This window comes from Apostichopus japonicus, chromosome 12, assembly GCF_037975245.1.
Source record: "Apostichopus japonicus isolate 1M-3 chromosome 12, ASM3797524v1, whole genome shotgun sequence".
Taxonomy (NCBI): Eukaryota; Metazoa; Echinodermata; class Holothuroidea; order Aspidochirotida; family Stichopodidae; genus Apostichopus; species Apostichopus japonicus.
The window spans coordinates 33357713-33378576 of record NC_092572.1 but is presented as its reverse complement, the minus strand read 5'-3'; the positions used below and the strand labels follow the sequence as shown (position 1 = coordinate 33378576).

Below are 20864 nucleotides of genomic sequence, written 5' to 3'. Positions count from 1 at the left end.
GAAGCGGAGCGCCACCACAGGTTGGCGCAGAGCGTACAGAAATCTTTTGAGTAAAGATACTCCCTATATGGCGGGAAATGACCCTTTCCGGGCCTTGCTAATTTGCAGATAAACGAAGAATAAATAGGTGTCATCGCCAACAAAATGTGACAAATGTCAATAGGTAGATGAGAGCGCCATAAAAAAAGTTTTAACGGTTTGGGTGAGCGTCTGCAATGATTCGTAATGACATGTTATCGCAAGCGTTCAACATGCTCAAATAAAAAGAATGAATGAGAAGGAATTCATATCACTTTTCAATCATTTTTTGAAACAAATTGAGCGAATTGATCGCTAGTAATCTTGAAATTGGTTTTATCACGGTCATTGTCATGTTTCTCATATGTACCTTTCACATATAAAAGAATTCTGTACGTAATGTTATCAGAAATACTTTTAAAATGACACCAAAGAGATTAAAAATTCTTTTCGAATTTGTTAATAATATTGTCTTTTAAGAGACACCGTAGACACGTTGCTCGGTTGGGTTTACTGCAATAGTGGCAAATGGAGACCAATATCCGCACTTAGTGGACCTAATGTTATAGTCGTGCATTGACCTTGAACAGAGGGGCCTACCGTGAAAACGTACGGAAAGTTCATCCTTTTATATCTCAGCGAGACAATTCCACTGGATACAATAATACGACTCAAAAGTCCTTAGATGTGGTCATCATAACAATCACAATAAAAGATATGTATGAAAAGCAGATTAAAGATATGATGGAAACTCAAATGTGGACCAAAAAACGATGTCCCTACGGATGCCGTTTAGTGACATTTACATAATTTGTGTGTAGTAGGTTCCGTAGCTCTTTTGTGGAGAAACTTTGTAATATGCTTAAAGTTTGTAGTTCATCCATGCTTTAGATTAATGAGAGACATAGATCATCACGTTTTATGAGGAGGGAGGCTATTTTTAAAAATCTGGGTAATAGGTACTGTAACTCATTTCTTGGAGAAAGCTTGGAATATGCGGATAATGAAGAAAGTTTCGAGTTCCTCCCACGCATTAGATAAATGAGGGACCTAGTTCATCACGCTTTGCAAGGATATCTAATATAATAGGTGTAAGAGAAGCGGTGATTGTAATGAAGGGAAGGGAGAATGGGGGGGGGGGTAAATGATGTTACCAGGGGGACCTAATAATTTGTCCTAAATGAGATTTAAAAAATTCATTAATGTAAGTAAATTTCATTACTGCCTGCTCTCGCTGATTTCTTTTAACCCCGTAGAGCGGAGTGTGTGAGGTGAAGAAGGGTAGGGCAGGATGGGGGAGGGATGATAAATGACGATGTAACCAGGGGGCTGATAATTCGTTCAATAAGAGATTTGAAAATATATATATATGTACAGTGGCGTAGGAAGGTACTTTTGAGTGGGGGGGCTGAAGACTGATGGCCGGCCTGGGGGAGGGGTCTAAGGGGAGGGGGTGTCCCCCTCCTCTTTGGAATTTTTTGCATTTCCAGGTGGCCTCAGATGCAATTTGGTGCAATATAGCACACTTCAACACCCACTCCAATTTGTAGACTTAATTTTGTATTTTCACCTGGCCTTAGATGCAATTTGGTGCTCCAAATGAGATTTTTTTTCTCATTTGAAAATGAAAAAGGGGTTTTCTGACTTGCGAACCGGGGGGGCGGAATGATACTTCCGCCCCTCCACATTTTTCACTGGGGGGCTGGCGCCCCCCCCCCCCCAGCCCCCCCCGGTTCCTACGCCCTTGTATATGTAAGTTTATATCATTACTGCCTGCTCTCACTGATTTCTTTCAACCCTAAGTTACGCTTATCGGAAGACTATACGCCGATAATACAATTCTTTAACAAGGAGATGCTTCTAATTTATTAAACTGTGTAACTTTCACTAATCTATTTGGAAAAAAAAATATGCTTTTAAGTTGAAAGACTCAGTTAGGATCAATTAAGTAGAACAAAGATCGTTGCGTGCTGCGTGTAACGATGAAGTTTCCTACATTGGGATGGAAGAGTACCAGGGAGTGTAAGATTGAGTGGGAAGTTAAATGACGGTGTAACTGAGAAATTAACAAAAATCTTAGTGATAAAATCATTATTGCTTGCTCTTTGCTGATTTAACATTAGAATAAGTGTCTCTAATCATTAGATATTCCTTTAACATACGAGGTTCGGTTGGGGAAGGGGGGGGGGACACTAGACGGATTGACGGGGAAGAAGATTGGGAGCCAGTGGCGGAGCTAGGGATATTGGTCAGAGGGGCGAGAAAGGTCTGTACGGGCGCTTTCGACTTTATCTAAGCGGAGCGCCGCCACAGGTTGGCGCAGAGCGTACAGAAATCTTTTGAGTAAAGATACTCCCTATATCGCCGGAAATGACCCTTTAGGTATAGGTGTCATCGCCAACAAAATGTGACAAATGTCAATAGGTAGATGAGAGCGCAATAAAAAAAGTAAATAATCGCGAATAAGTAAAAAGTGGTGAATAGCTGAAAAGGGCGCCAGCTTCCCATTTGAGTCCGCCCCCCCCCCCCGCCTGACTGTATGGACGCTCCGCCACTGCCTGTTATGACATTAGAAACAAATACTGATATGAGATGAGTGTGGTATATACCTACTCACGACTGATAACAGTATTATAGTGCAACAACCAGGGATGGCCCAGGTGTGATAGTCAAGGCATGGGACATTGCACTGGTTAGGGTACCGTTCAGGGGGTTGGTCAGGGGACTGGTCAGGTACTAGTGAGGGTACTGGCGAGTGTAACTGTGAGGGCTCCTGTTAGGGTACCTGTGAGGGTACCGGTCAACGTACTGGTCATGTGACTGGTCAGGGTACCGGTCATCATACTGGTCACTCTACCAGTCAGGGTTCCACTCAGTGTACTGGTTAGGGTACTGGTCAGGATACCAGTCCGGATACTGGTCAGGGGACTGGTCGGGAGATCATTGAGGGTAATTGCGAGGCTACCTGTTAGTGTGGCCATGGGATATAGCTCCATGGTGTGACATTTAAGGGACCGGTCAAGGTACTGGTCAAATTACTGTTTATTGTACCAGTACTAGTAAGGGTACGTGTCAGAGTATGTGTCAGAGTGCCTTTCAGGATACCAGTTGGGATACCGGTCGAGGTACCGGCCGGGGTACGAGCCGGGGTACAGTCCAGGGTACTGGTCAGGGAGGGGTACCGGTGGTGGTAACTGTCAGGCTCACTATTAAGGTACCGGTCGGGGTATGGTCGGAGTACTGGTCCGGGAACCACTGAGAGTACCACTGAGAGTACCAATGGAAATACTGGTGAGGGTACCGGATGACGGTATTGGATGACGATACCGGGGACCGGGATGACACATTTTTGTAAAGAATTAATGGGATTTTTTATAGCTTGGGGAGATTTTGGCTTGGGTGGATTTTGTCCTAGGGGGATTTTGTCCAGGGGGATTTTGGCTCTGGGGGATTTTGTCCTAGGGGGACTTTGTCCGGGGGGATTTTGTCCTGTCACCCTATTTAGGTATTAGTATTGGACCAAAAACAGTATTAAAGTCGGCACGAAACAAACGTTAAAGAAAGCTCAAATGTTGTTTGTCCATCTCTAACATCCCTGGTGGAACCATGGAAATATTTGAAAATTGTCAGCACTGTGGCAAGTCCCCAGACATTTTGATATGTTACCATTATAGTTAACAAATTGGGTAAAGCCTGTTCAGGGAATGATGATAAGCAGCCCCTCCACTTTTATGTTTTTGACAAAATACTATACACTCAAAGCCAGATTTTTAAAGCAAAAAAATTATGGCTCAGGAACTAATGGTATACTGGCAGTTTTGCACTAAAATCGACAGTGAATATTACATGAATTGCATCAGAACATAATTTAAGTAATGTATAAATGCATGCGCAGTTGCAACTGTTCACTGTATGTTTATTTTTTTTCACTCCTCAGAGGAATACTGCTACAAACAGTCAAACAACAAACAAGTTTCAATTGATCACGAATACAACAGAAAGTGTCCATTTCTTTTCACTGCTGTACAGTATACTGTGTTGCTGACTCAAAACATAAACAGAGATAGAGGCAGTGAATGCGATTGCTTAAAATTCATCAAAAATTGTTGACGATTTGTTTTTTTAAACTTCTACCCAGAAATCTGGCTTATTACCAAACACATACAGTAGTGGAGATTAGCATGATATTAAAAGACGAGACACAATAAAAATTGTACAATCATATTCAAGCAGTTGATTGTATTTTCAATCCCAGTTTATATTTTCCACAAGATTTATTTCACATAAACCAGGATACTTGCACTATTTCATGACCTCAATTTACTGACCTCTCTCATACATGAGAAACATTTTGGGAACTAACTTATACCTCAAGTATTTATCTAGACTTACCAGTATAGGCTGTATCTAATACTGTAACCAATGCAAATTACCACAATATCATGGAGTTTCCATGCTTGGAGGGACAAAATTATACACTATACCCCTGGATTGCACAATTTCATACCTATAGTTACAAGTGTTGTGGTTTTACAGTATGTTTCATTGGGCTGCACTAGGTTTCCATGACATTGGTGCTAGTTGCATGTGCCTTTGCTGTATTCACTCCCCTCAATTTTGAGGGGAAATAATTTAATTTTGTTTAAAGAATAAACTGGTTCTTGGTGTAATAAAAGACCACAAGCTTTCAGTAATTAAGTCAGGCCTAACATTGTAAACTTTTCCCATAGCATAACCCCTGAACCCCACTTGTAGAATTGTGAAACTGTGGTTCAGAAACAATGCAGTGTACCCCTGGATATTTTGAGGGATAAAAGTTTGAAAGATTTTTATAATAGTAATCTGCTTAACAAATACCCTTAGTCCTGCACAAGTATCTGTGTGGTGGTTGTTGAAAATTACTGTACTATGGCTTGCTGATCTTGCTTGGAATACAAATTAAAACATCTTAAAACATAAGAAATGCATTTAAGAACAGTTAAAGCAAGATAAGGCAGCAAAATATCCAGTAACCTCAACACTTAAGCATCAGGACCACTTCAGTTGTTTAACAAGTTCCATGTTCTTGACAAGCAGCTGCAAATATTCCCTAATACTTACAAAAACATGTAGTGCCACAATGTCACCAAACTAAAATATTTCAAGAAGTACATTGCAAAAGAATGAGTCCATTTATACAGTTAAATATGTAGAAGACTTCCCATGAAGACTGGTCTGCATTCTCTTGGTTTTATCTGCTTGAAGCTTATACTATTAATTTCCTCTATCTTTTATATGGTGTAACAGTGTAACATATCCTGGAACTAGTTAGTTTTCTGTTACTGCTCTGCATTTATGTGAAGCAAATACTACATTACTGTGCCAATCCAACAACTATTCCCAGCAACTTCCTAACTCCATTGAAAAATGTGCTGTGTCCCAGAGGATATACATGAGATGTGTGAATCTACTTCGCGATTTACAGGACATACTTTTGCTTTGCTTGGCATCGGCTTCTATGCAAGCTTTTAATTGATAAGCCCAACAAGGAGCTACTGTATACCACTATGTACAGCATGATGAAAAGCTTGGTTGATGATTGTATTCACCCCACTGTAAACTGTGTGATAATCTTGCCTGGCATTTCTAATTAGAGCATATCCTTTGCTGTATTAGCCTGTAGATCTATCCATCTGTTGGTACAAAAAGAAAAGCTTTCTCTTAAAGATATGCTGATTTGGTCCCAATTATAGCACGCGCAATATAGCTTGGAATGTTTTGCGATTACCGATTAGACCTCACATGACCTCACACTCTACAAATGAAGAAAACAATGAACTGCTTTACAAAACTAAATCTCCTGTAATTCAGCCAATATTTTAATCATCTCACAACCTTTCATATATACTATTTTCACTGTAAATTTCAATTCGTTTATCCATCCCATTTTGGGCCCATTAATTCTTGATTCATCTTGCCTTGTATACAACATTACACATTTTATTTATGCAGCCATGCATTCAATTGGAGCTGAAACAGCTCCCTACCATAGCAAGTGCTTTTAAAAGTTGCAAGTCATTCAAGCTTTACCAATTGTAAAGGTTTCAAAATTTAAATATGCATGTACATTTTATGTGGACCTAGCCTGACAATTTGGTGTTGTCTTGCATTGACCTTTAGGATTAAAAACCAGAGAGTGGATATAGCTCTAGTTTAGTTAAATACTATGGACATAGAGGAAAAGATACCACCACATTAACCAGATCATACAAAAGTTTTCATCCCTTCTGATTGTTTCTTTCTTCATTCCATAACTTTGGAATAAATTACCTCAGATGTTACTCGTATTTGAGATAATAGAGTCCTATGGTATCAAGTTTATGCGATGTCAAACCTACAGAATATTAACTTACTTTTGGTTAATTCAGAAAATATCTTCCATTTTGCTGTCAACGATGCAGTAGGTCACCACATCAGTCTGTCCCAGACGGCATCTGTGCTCTAGCTATGATTGCTACCGTTCCAACATTGACTTTTTCACTGCATGGCAGCTACATCGTACAGTGTTATTCCCTTGGATAGTGGGCTGTTGTCATTCATCTTGAGATTGAGAATGTTGATCATCAAATTTGTCTGAGAAAACATTAACAGTGCCAATCAAATAAATATCAAATGGTCAGAGTGTAGATGTGCATTATTTCAATTTTTATTGTACACTTCTCTCCAATATATTTTGGGCCAATACAGAGCTCAGATCTTTAACACTGAATATTGCACATTTAGTCAACTTGGTATTACTTATGGATCTAAATAGACTTAACAAAATGACTTACAGTATATGCAAGGGAGGGGATAGAAGGCTTTATCAAATGTTTGTGTTATATAGATTTTTGGAGGATGTTAACTTTTAATTAGGTGCACTCAGCTTTTGTAATAGTTACATTATGGAAATGTACTGATTCAATAACCTTTTGGATGCATGGCATTGTTATTTTGTACAAATTTTGGCTAGTTATAAATAAGACACTTGAAACACAATGCATCACTTGAGAGACTTAGATTAAAGGTATTCTGCATTGGCCCAAATTTGATGCTGGATTTTCTAGTATTATATCCTTTAACTGTTTTTATTGATACCCTCACTGGGATATTCAGACATCTTACAGTACAGTGGTGTTTAGAATGTCTGAGAATATTTTGGAGAGTAAAGACTTCCAAGAACTTTTTGAAAAGTTCTAGCAATTATAGCATCTCTTTTTCAATACATAGCTACTTGTAAGTTACATTTGCATGGTGACTTCAGTCTCTAATAATCTAGGCATAGCTACTGTACAGTATAGTAGAGGCTTCATAATTGACGCACCCCCGTAATTGACGCACCTTAAATTATTACTAGCAACGATACAGCAGGCCACCTAAACTTTTTTGCAGTCAAACAGAATTACATATTTCATGAGGTATTTGCTGACCAAATTGTGGTATTTTTTAAGCTTTTAACACCCTCCCCCCAGTTTTGCACGTTTTTTGGCCATTTGGAAATCTTACACCCTTAAAATACCCAACATTACCTCAATATGATAACACTACTCTCTGGGACATGACCTGTCAGAGCTTAGAGGCTCAGAGCATAGCAAACAGCATCTAAAGTCAATGGATGTATACTAAGGCCTACACTACAGTTAGCTTATCGACGAATGTGTCAATTTAGGGGTATGAAAGAACTTGACACGGCAGACATTTTGTGGTCAAATTCTACTCAATTGTACGGTGCATAAGCACAGAACCTTAAATATTTTGAGATCAGAACATTTCTGAGGAACTACACATATGAAAAACACATGCAGCTGAGTAATTTGGATTTTTCCTTGATAGATATCATTGATCAAATCCTTAAGTGCGTCAATTATAAGCCCACCATGCTACAGTATCTGGTCATGATTAGGGCAATGTACAGTAACATAATTGTCCAGCAAAATCTAAGGCCATATATGATACATACATGCACAGTAGGCTAAGAAGTTAAGCTGACCTACTTGAAATCTAATTTCTCTGGCAGTTGGTATTAATTTGTAGCTCAAACTACAGACCAGTTAACCCTTGACCCAATGCTAAGGTAGTGTTAGGACTTGGACTATGGCCCTAGGCTACAGTCGAACGTAGGCTAGGCCTTACAAGTTTTAGGCTAGAAGCTAGTCTAGACTATAGTATTGAAATATGGGTATGAACAAATAACGTGAAGCTGTATGCAACAACGTTATAATATCAACGTTATTAATATCACCAAACTTTATTGACTAATCTCATGGACCTTACCTGAAGTTGTTGGTGAAGACGTTTTCGTGTTAACGGTACTTTTTTAAGAACAAGTCGTCAACAAGGAAAGAACCTGGGCACGAAAACCAAACTACCCGGCGAACGACTGACCCGATATCAAGCCCAGTCCCCTTGCATCGAGATCGAACAGATAGTACACATCATCTTATATTAGCCGAAACTGTTATTGGGTTGCATGCAATGCAGCCTACGGGTATGCTTTAGCGTTAGCCCTGGCGTATACAGTGTACACAGTGTAGAGCGTATACACTGAATACAGGCTACTGCCGCTGTCAAGAAAACTACGGATGCCTGTACGTCAGGTCAACTTATATACCAACTGGGGGATATACTTTGAGAGCAAGACTTAGGTTTACCGTAAGGGTTTGACCAATTGGATTTTTCCTTGCCAAATGACCCAAAAAGTAGGTAGCAACTTATAACGACTGATATGCAGTCCTAGTACCATAAGGTATACTGATGTAAAATTTCAAGTTGATCCAATCATTTCACCTCAGGTAAACCTAAGCACCAACTTGGAGAAGTAAACGTAAATACCAATCCAGTGCTATATATATATATATATATATATATATATATATATATATATATATATATATATATATATAGCGAGCTGGCGTTGATGGAGTCTCGATGTCCGCGACCTCCTGTACCGAGAGCGTAGAGTTCTCTTCTTCTTCTTTATCGCGAGCGAGTTGACCCCAGTGTAGTAAGAGTTTAAGTCATAAATATTATTGTTTAAATGCCGTACGTACCCTTATTGTTAATTAATAGAATCAGTTTTTAAGTGTTTGGCTAGGTTGTACTTTACTGTACAAAGCCTATGTTAGGTTGTGTTTTGGGACCTTGGTCCAACGGGTTTATAGCGTGTCTTGTTTATCGTGAAGCACGTGTGTAGTATTGTGTACTTTTATACTGTACTGTAACTTACAGTACCGGTTGGGTTTAAGTTACAGAGAGTTATTAACAGTTACGTGTATTGTACTGTATTGACAGTTGAGTAAGATTATTTATTGTACCTGTATTTGAGTATTGTACTGCTCGCAGTGTAAAGAGCGTATACGTATTTGTATTTTGTATCTTGAACATTGTTGTTTTACTGTTGTTACTTATAGAGTTGTCTCAGAGATTGTCCTTTAATCTTAGCCGTTTTGGACAGCTACAGAGTGACAAGTCTCTTGAGAGTTTGTGGGTTCAGGAGGTGAAAATTCCTGCTGTCTAGGAACAGTTTTGGTGAAAAGGTCTATAATGTGTTGCAGCTGGCATGTGTTGCCCTAGGCTGACCATTACGAAGGTGTTAAAATTCCTCGCCTGTTGGCAAACGTTTTGTATTATTTATGCAGTTTATTTCATTATGTTCATCTTACTTTGTTTATTTTACACTTCGTATAGTTATTGCGAGATTGGTATTTCGTAGCTTGAGTATTTATGGTACAGATAGAGTTCTGTTATTGGTATTTTACAGTTTGAACATAGGTTCTGTGAATATTTCGTAGTTTCAAGCATGGGCGTCAACAGGTGGGGGACGGGGGGGACATGTCCCCCCCCCCCACTTTCAAAAGTGGAGGGGATATCATATCATTTGTCCCCCCCACTTTTCAGAGCAGTTATTAAAAAAATCACATGCATATGCGCGATTTTCTATCACAATTGCTGAGCTGATTCAAGTAGAATCTAACTTAAGAATCATTATCAATAAATTGCACTGGAAATTAGAACAGTGCTTGGCCCTTTATCCCCCTTCCTCCGATATTCACCCTCCCTGCTTCGTCCGAGACCTCTGATAAAAGTTTGTGCGATGTTTGAACGATGTTTTAGAGTGTTTTGTGGAAGCACCCCTTCTCGCCAGAAATGGAATTCCCCTTGCCCTACACTGTGAATCAGAGAAAACGACGCATTTCAACTTGAAAACAAGTCGAAGACCCCACCAGGAAGGTAATATCATATATTTTAGGCCCTACAGACAGTATTCTGCCTGTATGCAGGGTATTATATGATACCAAACTACCGAAAATATTTCGTTTGAGATGGACGCTGTGTAATTCGTTTCCCTTGGTGTCAGAACGGCATCTTTCTACCAGTACTTTCTGTCGGAATTTAGTTTTGTGAGACAAAATTTCTCCTCACAGATCTGGTTCTGATGTAACTAAAAGCGACTCAGGAAGGCCGACTCCTGCGATCTAGGGGGTCTTATGTACCCAAAATTTTCTGGTACGCTACGCGCCAACCAATGGTGGCGCTCCGCTTGGATAGTATAGTGTCCCCCCCCCACTTTCTGAAACCTGCTGACGCCCATGGTTTCAAGTATAGGTTTTCCCCCGAGTCAGGATAGATTTTAATAAGATAGTGAAGAGTCCGTTAAGCCATTTAAGTTTATTAAGCCATTTACTGTATACTGCCATGTATCATGATTTGTTCATATGTATATTATCATTTCGTAAGAGTTATTTTGTAGAGTTTTGTAATAAATTGTCAGCCGTTGTTTCAACGCAAGAACACTCTTGCATCCTCATTGATAACTTATGAGTTCGAAGCGAAGGACCCTAAACCCGGTAATTTCCCCAACCATCCGCGGATCGCTTCATTAAAATTTGTTTTCAGTAAATATTTACTGACACGCTATGTGAGCAACTTGAGCAGTTTAATCGTTGCCAGATATTCATATAGCAGAAACCGTGGAACCAGGACATAGTTGACAGTTGGTTTTCAACGAAATATTGCAAAAGGTTCAACATAAATTTGTGTACATTAAAATCAATGGAATTCGCGTCTCTATATGATTAACAAAGAATAGCGTAATATTGGATCAACGAATAACGATATGATCAACAAAGCTTCGCGTTTACTGTACGAAACATAGAGATTCGCCTGGTGCAATAGGATCGGTACAGATTAGTGTTACGATGTGTTACGATATGCTCGGGCTACTTATTAACAGAGATTGGTGTCCAGTAGCATCATAGGTTCTTGTAAGGTACAATGGAGGTTTACGTTTGATAGGATCAACAGAGATCCGCGTATGATAGCAAGAACAAGGACTCGCGTTTATATTATATAGAAAATGAGATTCACGAACAATAATTTCATTAATATATATATTGGAGTTTGATAACATTGACACAGATGAGGATTTGAAAGTATCAACATATAATCGAGTTTGATATCATCAACATCGATTCGAAATTGATAGTATGAAGAGAGATTTCCATATAATGAAAGAAGTATATTTATTAAAACTGCTATTTGTATATAGATTAATGTACATTCTGTACATAGCTACTGTTAAGAAAGCCAAATACTTTAAAAAGTACGTATTAATAGAGTTATTTTAATGTTACAATTTTAAAATGTGTTAACTTGTATAAAATTACTTATTTTAAAATGTTATCCTATTGGGAAATCTTCAATCCACAAAAATATTAAGTTACGTTTTGCGATAGTTATATTCGGGTCAGTATTGTGAAAATCCATATCAAAGTAAGGGAGTTGGGGAGGGGGGGGGGACCGATCAGATCGCTTGTTGGGCGCCTGCGAAAATAATGTTCTTCGTGGTAAGGCTCTTGCCCTCGTCAACAATCTAGTCCACATTATTGGGTTATAAGGATTTCCTGTGTCACGTTCTAGCCAAAAGGTTGTAGGAACGCCTGGAACGGCATGATATAAACTGCGTGACATTATTACAAAATGCGGCAATATTTTCCAGATCGGTCAGGGTACTTCAAAATGTCGAAGTGTATACCTCATGTGTCTTTCATTGGATGTTAATGATATACTGCTGGTTTGTAGACGTGTGCAGTTTGTTCTAGGTCAATTTTGTGACAATCTGAATGCGACATTTGACAGTTAAAATTGACATCCACTTAAAAGATATATAGGTGTGACATGATGTAAACGTATTAAATCTTGAACAGAAATTAAAGAGTATGATTTTCAAATTTGGGCTAGAATGAGTTTCAAACCAGTGACCTCGTGATTACCACATTACGGTCACACACTGGTTACTCCCTAAAATATGTAGTTCTCATTAACATGAACAAATCCTTTTAATTCCTTTATCCCCCGGATCATATAGGTTAAAAACTGTTTACGATTATTGCGTTTATGATATGCAAAATTATTGAAAGCTTCAGTGGGTTTCTTTACATGGTTACGTGTAGGCCCTTGTGATTCCAATAGGTAACAACATACAAGAAAGAGGAATGGGAATGGATCTATTCATATTCTCATTTTGTTTGTATGAAAATGAATATTTCAAATTTGTAGTACATTATCCCGTTAATCAAATTGTGTGACGTTTTCCAGTGAGGTCAGTTCAGCGTTCTCATATGATGTCTAACGAAACATGATGTGTTCAGATAGCCTTGTCTACAGCACCTCCATTATATCATCCTTTTGAGTTTTTTTTTGGCAGCTTTCCATAACAACTCCCTGCTTATACCTAGTCACGATAACCTGTATTTTGAAGGGGACGATGATACGGAAGGTCGGCGACCAGTATGGATGGTATGATGAGAGCTATGGAGGGGATGACGGACGTTGAAGAAAGAAGACGGTCAAACATTGACCACACCCCCTATCTTTTCCACCTTTGGTTCTTCTATAATTGATTGATACAGTCACCCAACCCCACCCCACCACCGTCCTTGTTGCTAAAAACTAATTATTGTTATATGTCCCTTGCATATTGTTTGTAAGGGGGGGGGGGGGCAAATACTGTATTATAAAATAAATCTTTAGTACTCAACAAAAAAGTAAAACCGAGTTTGTATTTCTTTAGGTCATATTTTATTCAAACACGATCTGCAGGAGGTTGGATTTTCCACTTAAGGTTCTTGTGAAATTACATCTCAAGCATTGACGTTCATCCAACATTTACCTTCGGAGCTATCCTAAAGTTTGAGGGAATTTCATCTCCATTCTTAGATCAAACATCTGTCCAACAAACCAACAAAAAGCAACAAGAGCATCAATGATGCAGTATCTCAATACTGGAAGTTTTAATTTTGATTCCTAATTTCAAATCTTTGCTCTGTCTCTACAATTATCAATATCAATCATGGTACAACAAATATATAACTTGCATTTTTGCTACTTTGCCACGAATAGTCTCTGCAGGTTACACTTTATCCTGCTAGTCTTGCCTTTAGCGCTTATTGCCTGTTAGTCGAAAGAACGACGTTGCAAGGTTTAGTAATGTCATAGAATATTTAAGAACTTGTTTTTCATGTGGTATCCTTCATCTTAGGTCAGTCTCTGTTGGACTTTTTGGTCATATAGTTTGATGTCAATGACAACAGCCAAATTAGAAGAGGCGAACAACTCGACCATATTCTTGATGCCTGCCTTGAGAGCTAGGCCTATTGACCTACTGTATGTTAATGTAGACTGTAGTGGTGACTACCATCAAAACTGTGTCCACTTCTAGATATCAAAACAACCCACGTTTTTCCATCTCAATTTTTCGGACATGAAGATTTCATGGATTTATGACTTGGAAAAAATAATGTAAAAGAAGATTACAAGTTTTTATATGCAAGTGATGGGTGGCCTCCTCTTCCCCTAATAGCCACCTCAGTTCCTCTCCATTTTGTTATTTTATTTTAATTCTTTGTACATTTGATGTCAAACATTACAGGTTCAAAAGAAAGCTAAACATACTTCTTATAACCTTATACATCTTAGGCCTATATCCTTATAAATAAAACATAACCTTATACAATTTTTATTGTCTTATCAAAGTTGTGATGCTATGGCCGGCTCCTCTTTTATACGTACCCATCAAACAAACTTACCCTGGTCCTTCCTAGGAAAAGCTGTCTGAACACCAGTACAATGCTAATGTGGCTATCACTGAAAGCCTAATAGGCCTAGTGGCCTATATATATATATATATTTTTTTTTAAATTGCACTAGGCCTACAGTAAATAGCCTTCAGAAATACAAGAATGTGTATACGTAATTATACAAAATACATGAAGGGCAATCAAACAAACTTATCATGGCCCTTGCTCTGAAAAGCTACCTGAACACCATTATAGTGTTCAACCGATTATGCATAACAGAAAATACCGATTACTGATTATTTTTTCATAATCGTACCGATTCCGATTATTTGAAAATGAGAAAATATCCCGTTTATACGAAATCGGCAATAAAGTTTGACAGAAACAATTATTGTTGTGATTTTCCCCAGTTTCCTTTTGCTTCGTTGTTATACAAGGCTCTAAGGTACCATTTTGTATGTACCAAATTACCTCTGGAGTTTCTCGGAAAGAATTTTTTTTTTTTTTAATTTCCAAAATACGGAGATATGACATCCTACCTAGTCAGCACTGTGCTAAGCGAATGGCCTAACCACCTCGACGTAAATGTCACCTGTTAATGGCTTGAAATGGGCTACGAATAGTTACTCAAAATATCCATCTCAAAAAGTATCTCAGACAAACCATCCATCTGCAATCTTTACCAAAGTGTAAATTTTAATGACATATTGCCTTCATTCCGACAATATTTTGTACTTATTTTCAGTATTATACCGTTTATGAACAAATAGAAATGTTACGAACTTGAAGTTAAACATACCTATTCGTTACCTATATAACTCCATTCAGGTTCAATTAGAATGTGTAAGCTTAGGCCAATCAAACTGAAAAGCAAATTGTACCATCGTAACTTGTTTAAAATTACTATAAAATGTAATACCAGATTGATGTAAAGAAATAATAACAACTAGAAACTACTCCAATATAAAATATAACATTCCCTCTATAAGACATATCACTTACATTACCTTCCAAACAAATGCCGATTTCCAGCAAATTGAAAGTTGTAAACTAAGCTACGCATTTTTTTTTTTTTTTTTTTTTTGCAAACCGATGGTTAGGCTTCATTTCCCATTGACTTAGTGTGGTTGTTAGGCTAACATGTGGTCGAAGATTGCAGTTTCCGTGGATATTTTTAGTTTTTATTTGCGACACAACTAGAGCGAATAAACAGATGTCAAGTTTAGATTTCCATGCAGTTGATTTAGTGTGAAGTAAGGCTACTATGTGGTCGGAGATTTGTGAGGATTTTAGGTTATTTTCGCTGGTACTGCAGGCCGTAATTTACCACGGGAAGTTCCCGGTGATTGTGCGCGACCCTCTCGCACTGCTTCAAATTTTGATGCGGGGTGAGAAAACTGCGCGATTCGCGATGCAACTGCAATTCCTAGCTGAAGCAAACGCACGTCACAATTAATTTTACACAGACACCTGATATAAAGAGGGCGATTTTTTTATATTTCATTTTTCTTTTTCGCACTCGTAATTGTGCTTTAGGAGGGCTTTTTAGCACTTGCGAGGGCGAATCGCCCGTTGCCCCCGCTTATTTCCTACCCTGTCCAGCACATTCCTGAATTCGCGAAATTGCTATTGCTGCTATGCTTACTGTGCCAAGAAATATGCAGCCAATAACCACGAAGGAAGCAAAATCGGCGACCCTGGCAGCCTAATTTGATGAAAGTATACACTGTGAAAGACGTATAGGGGGTGCCTTTTTTTAATATTTCGTAGTAAAAGAACAAACCTAATTCATCAGTTGATATTTTCACCTTCCATATGTTTTTGAATAATCGGTATGACATAACTGGTATTCCACGTAATTTTTACCGATACCGATTATGTACCGATTATGCAATATTCGTACCGATTCCGATTCCGATTAGGTTAATCGGTTGAACACTACACCAGTACTATCCTTAAATGGATGTTACGTAGAATTCAGCAGTACAGAATGTAATTAGCATGCAATACACTAACACCTCGCGTACCTAACTACAGAACAGAAAATTGTTCGCGAGGGTAGCCATTTTCGTATATCTAACATGTAGCTGTTATGAGTTATAGCCAATCTGCTACAAAACAGACTTGGGGGCGGGGCTTAATCATCAAAAACGGACCTTTTTACTAAAAGTAGGGGCGGCAGCTCAGTGTTGTTTTAAGAAAGAAAAATCATTTAAACATCAAATAAAGCAAATAAAAGCCATTAAATGTCATATACATGTAGTAAAATTCTTATTAATACCTACCTGTAAACAACAAATGGAAGTTTAAAATTTTAATAAAATATATAATACATAGGACCCTATCTTAGACGATACCACTGTTGAAAGACAGTTCTATTCTATTCTCTTTCATAAAACATAAGTTTTGGAGCGTGCGCAAAACAGGTCGGACAAAGTGTGTTTTCAGTCCAAATTGGCCCGATTTGGACATAAATCGGTGAAAAAGTCACAGAATGAGATACAATTCTGGAATAAAAAATAGTAACTTTTGTTGGTCTATATGATATATTCTTGCTCTGGAAATTCCAGAGAAAAAGAACTTTGTTTGAAGACGCTGAAAAATTTTTAAGAGAAGAGAAAGTCCCACTTACTGTTACAATATCTCTATACATGTAATGTATTGAGATAAAAACGATAACCGTTCTTGTACTGAACCATTACGGTTGTAATGCATACGAGGTTTATGCAAATAAGAATGAACATCGAAACTATCTTATGGAGTTGATGATGGATTTAAAGACAACATATCACCTTCACTTCGGGATTTATCGTACTTGAAATTGGCGCTACATATAGCGTATGGTAGACATGGATACCTTACGATATCAGTTATTAATTAAAAAGACTTTCACTTATTGACCTCTGCTGACTGAAATTACCCTTGACCTGCAATTACAACACAACTCAAGATGGTGGATCTACAACGTACCGTCTTACGTATGGTCATTCAAGTGATACCGTCTGTTGTTATTAAGTTTGCAGGGTTTTGAGACTGAACTCTGACGACTGAAAAAGACCATTCATATCCACAAAGCAATAAAGTCCTCTTATTCATTAAGGTGGATCTATATACTAAATATGTATAACAATGCACACGATATTTCACACTTTCACTTCTATGTGTGTCAAATGAAGTTTTACCAGAAAATGCAAGAGTTTTCACAAACTAAGGTGGATCAACATACAATGTACGAAGTTAATTCACGCTTTACTATATAATGGACTCAAGCCTTGAGTTACATTGACTTTGAATGACCTATAACCTCATAAAATGCAAGAGAGCTCTTACTAGGGTGGGTTTACTTACAAGTAGTTCTCAAACCACTGTACATGATTTCACAGGCTTTTCTCTCTATTCCATTTGTTTATTTGTTAACCTGATTACATGGGCAAATATAAAGTTACAAAGTTACATAACTTACAGCCAAGATTTTAATCAGAAAGTAGCATTGCTGTTATCAAGATAAAACTCTCGGGGAATATTTAGAAAAGCTTAGCAAACCTCGTTACACAGAAATGTCAAACATGCAGTTCAGTGACTTAGATGGGGCAATTAGACACATCTTTTATCTGATATCTAAAGGTTCATGACAAGAGATAGCATGCCTACAAGACCACGCCAGATTGTGCTGTTTTATTGACATCAAGGAACCATTGATTTCTACTATATCATCAGCGATATTGCAATGCAGTTAAGTTGACTTTTGCAAAGTGACTTTCACCTTCTATTAAAGTTCATAGTTATTACACAATGAAATACAGCATTCAATGTTGCTGTGTGTGTAGCAAGGAATAAGCCAACTTAACACATCGCTGATTGTCCTACTTATGTCCATTTCCAAAATATGTAAGTAACTTTCGTATTCATACCATTAGAAGAGAAACACAACTCTGCTTTGAACTGAAACGACCTTTGGCCCCATTTCCCATTCGTTACTGAAACAAGGCAAACGCTCCATCATACGAGACCTATTGTGACTGGAAGACTACATCTTAAATATTGCTGTTGTTGTAAACTCCAAACAGTTATAAATTGAGTAACACTTCCAAGTAGACTTCAACCATATAAATATACAATATTACCATACACTGAAATAAACCTTGACTATATAATCAAGCAGGAAAAAACATTTCCAACAATTGTGATTGGCAGAGTCTATCATTATGATAAAACACTGTGATAATCCTTGAGTGCTGTTAAAGGGAGCCAGGGAAGAAAGATCTGGTTGAGCGAACCAATGGCATGTAGTACTTAATCAACTTTGCTTTCACATAACGTCATACTCAAGGTTACCTGCGACGAACTGTATGTACTTTTTTAGCGCCCTCTACTAACTTGTTTGCTAGCAATGTGAACGAGCTTTTGGGGAGATGGTACATTGGTAGCCCTTTCCAATCAGCCATTGCCAGAAATGTCAACCTGGAAGAGCCTAAACCCTTGGACACCAATGACCCTACATTTATCTTTTATAGATTAATGAGGCCATTAACGAGTGCAAAAACTTGGAGAACCTTCTTTGGGATTGAGCAAATGGATTGCCAACAAATAACATGAGAACAGATATTGACAGAAGAAAGACACGGTTATTATGGCACAAGCTTCATTGATGACGCTAATTAAGCAACAGACAATGTTTGGAACCCATTATGAGGATTCCATATATGGGGTATGGGAATTAACTTCAGAATGTGCTTGCAAATTGAAACTGTGTAAGGAAAATCCATATTATACACCATAGGTATTAAATTATGTTTCACAGTGATAATGAACACATCCTTTAACCATCAATGGTCTTTGCAATGTTCTTTGAAGTGCATTCTGTGAAATGTTAGATAATTCATAGTTCTACTGAATTTTCCTTTACAACATGTTATCAACCATAACATTAATATAGTACAAAACAGATAAAATGAACTCTGAAAAGTTCTTTTCTCTCATCAGACTTACTATGTAAAGGAGGACAGTACATTATCATCTTGCAAATACCACTTGCACATACTTGTTTATATGATACTGACAACTATGAGCTACGTACAACACTACATAAGTTGGAATGGGAAAACTCTCTGATAGTATTTAAGAGGCAACACTGGAAAATTGACACATTGAATAAACTATATATTTAAAAAAATATTACCCGATTTAACCGAGCAATTCTATCATGGACAAATGATGTGTTATAAAACTCCTAGTTGATAGCATTGTGTATATGATAACAACCAAATTCCCAGTCTACTTGTCGTATAACCAACACGCCTTCATTATCTCGTTTGCTGAACTGATTGCTATTGTGGTAATTATACTGTATTTAAGTCCTCCTCCTTCTTCTTCTCCCCTATTTAGTCATTGTAACTGTAACATATACTTTGTTGTACATTCAGTAGTACTGCAGTATATATTTGCATTATAAGTCAGTGATCTGATCTCTGCCAGTTTCTACAGCATACATTACATTTGTCATACTTGCAGCTTGTAGGTAGAGTAGTTCTTTAGACTGGTCTGATGTCAAACTTCCTGATATCTCCTTCAGATGAGAGCCTGGGGGAGTTGCCCAGTGTTCATACCAACATCCCGTTATCCCCTATTCAGATTGCAGCTTGATGTCGTAGATGCGTTCTCCTGACAATAACCTTTGAGCAAAACAGCAGAAGCTGGTTCCTTCAAAATAGCAGTACTCTATTGCCACAGATGTTGTATCAAATTTGGTGCCCCCAGCCCAGTCAGTTCACATTGTGCCCCTTGGATTAATTCTCAGGCATAAATGAATAGGTGACAAGGTGGCCACTTGAAGGCCTTTCCTTTAGATTCAAAGTCTGTACCTTTGCTACAATATTTTGCTTCTTCCTCTTCATAGCTTGTATAAAGATAGCTTTAAGTCAACAACTACTGTGATAGATCATCGAGTTCATGACTAACAATTCTGATGTCATAATTGTATCAATCCCTTAACAATCATCCTTGGAGCAAAAATATAGAAATTATAAGTCTGTTGGATGGTCTGGCCTTCAAGTTGACATGTTGCTCTCCTGATTGTATCAAATTCAAAGCTGTGTATGGAAAAGAAGAAGCCAGTTTATAACAAAAAAATCATTTATTTCAAATCGATTAATTCCAAAGATTGTTGTCAGTTTGGTGTAAGTTTTCATTTAGTGAGTATTCAATTCTATGTTGAATTATACATCTATTACTTTGTGCAACATAAATTAAGATAAACACATTTAATTTGTAAGATTATACTACAAATTTATAATAACAATGATCACGGTTGGTCCATCATCAGAGCTTTGCTGCAAAGAAAACGATCCTTTTTTATCTCAGGTTGGTTATGTGGTACAGCTATTGCAACCAAATTCAATTATAATGAACCATACCAACATTTTATTTGCAATTTGAAGAAAAAAATAGAAAGTATGACACCATCATTCCAATGATGGATTTCCAACTTTTTTTTCGAACTGCCCTGGAATAGGATTTTAGTTCAGGAAGTGACCTGTCACGTAGATACAGATTACCAATTCTGTTTCTATATCCTGATTCTTAACTTTATAATTATATACTGATTTTGTCATTGCAGACTGTCTGATACAAAAAAGATGCTCAATACAACCCAGGGAGGTCCACTAGTTTAGGGTCCCTCGGTGACTGGAGTGTGTTTGAGTTTAACCCCTTTGTGGAAGACAGCAGTCACCTGGTGGGTTTGAAGGCTGT

At 37.8% G+C, this 20864-nt stretch overlaps 2 protein-coding genes and 1 long non-coding RNA gene across 7 annotated transcripts in view; 1 reads left to right on the top strand and 2 right to left on the bottom strand.

The window, feature by feature from the left end:
• Positions 1-20864, top strand: part of LOC139977744 (uncharacterized) — an 831623-nt gene that overhangs the window by 289785 nt on the left and 520974 nt on the right. The window lies entirely within an intron of this gene.
• LOC139977771 (uncharacterized) lies at positions 4243-8304 on the bottom strand. Its single transcript, XR_011796680.1, has 2 exons — positions 6411-8304; positions 4243-5690 (listed from the first exon to the last, which is right to left on the bottom strand). It is a non-coding gene; the product is annotated as an uncharacterized lncRNA (long non-coding RNA).
• The window catches only part of LOC139977732 (uncharacterized), a 96651-nt gene continuing 87199 nt past the window's right edge, over positions 11413-20864 (bottom strand). For all 5 annotated transcript variants that reach the window (XM_071987286.1, XM_071987284.1, XM_071987285.1 and 2 more), the window contains one exon: positions 11413-20203. The gene's annotated coding sequence lies outside the window, so the exon portion shown is untranslated. The remainder of the gene's footprint in view (positions 20204-20864) is intronic.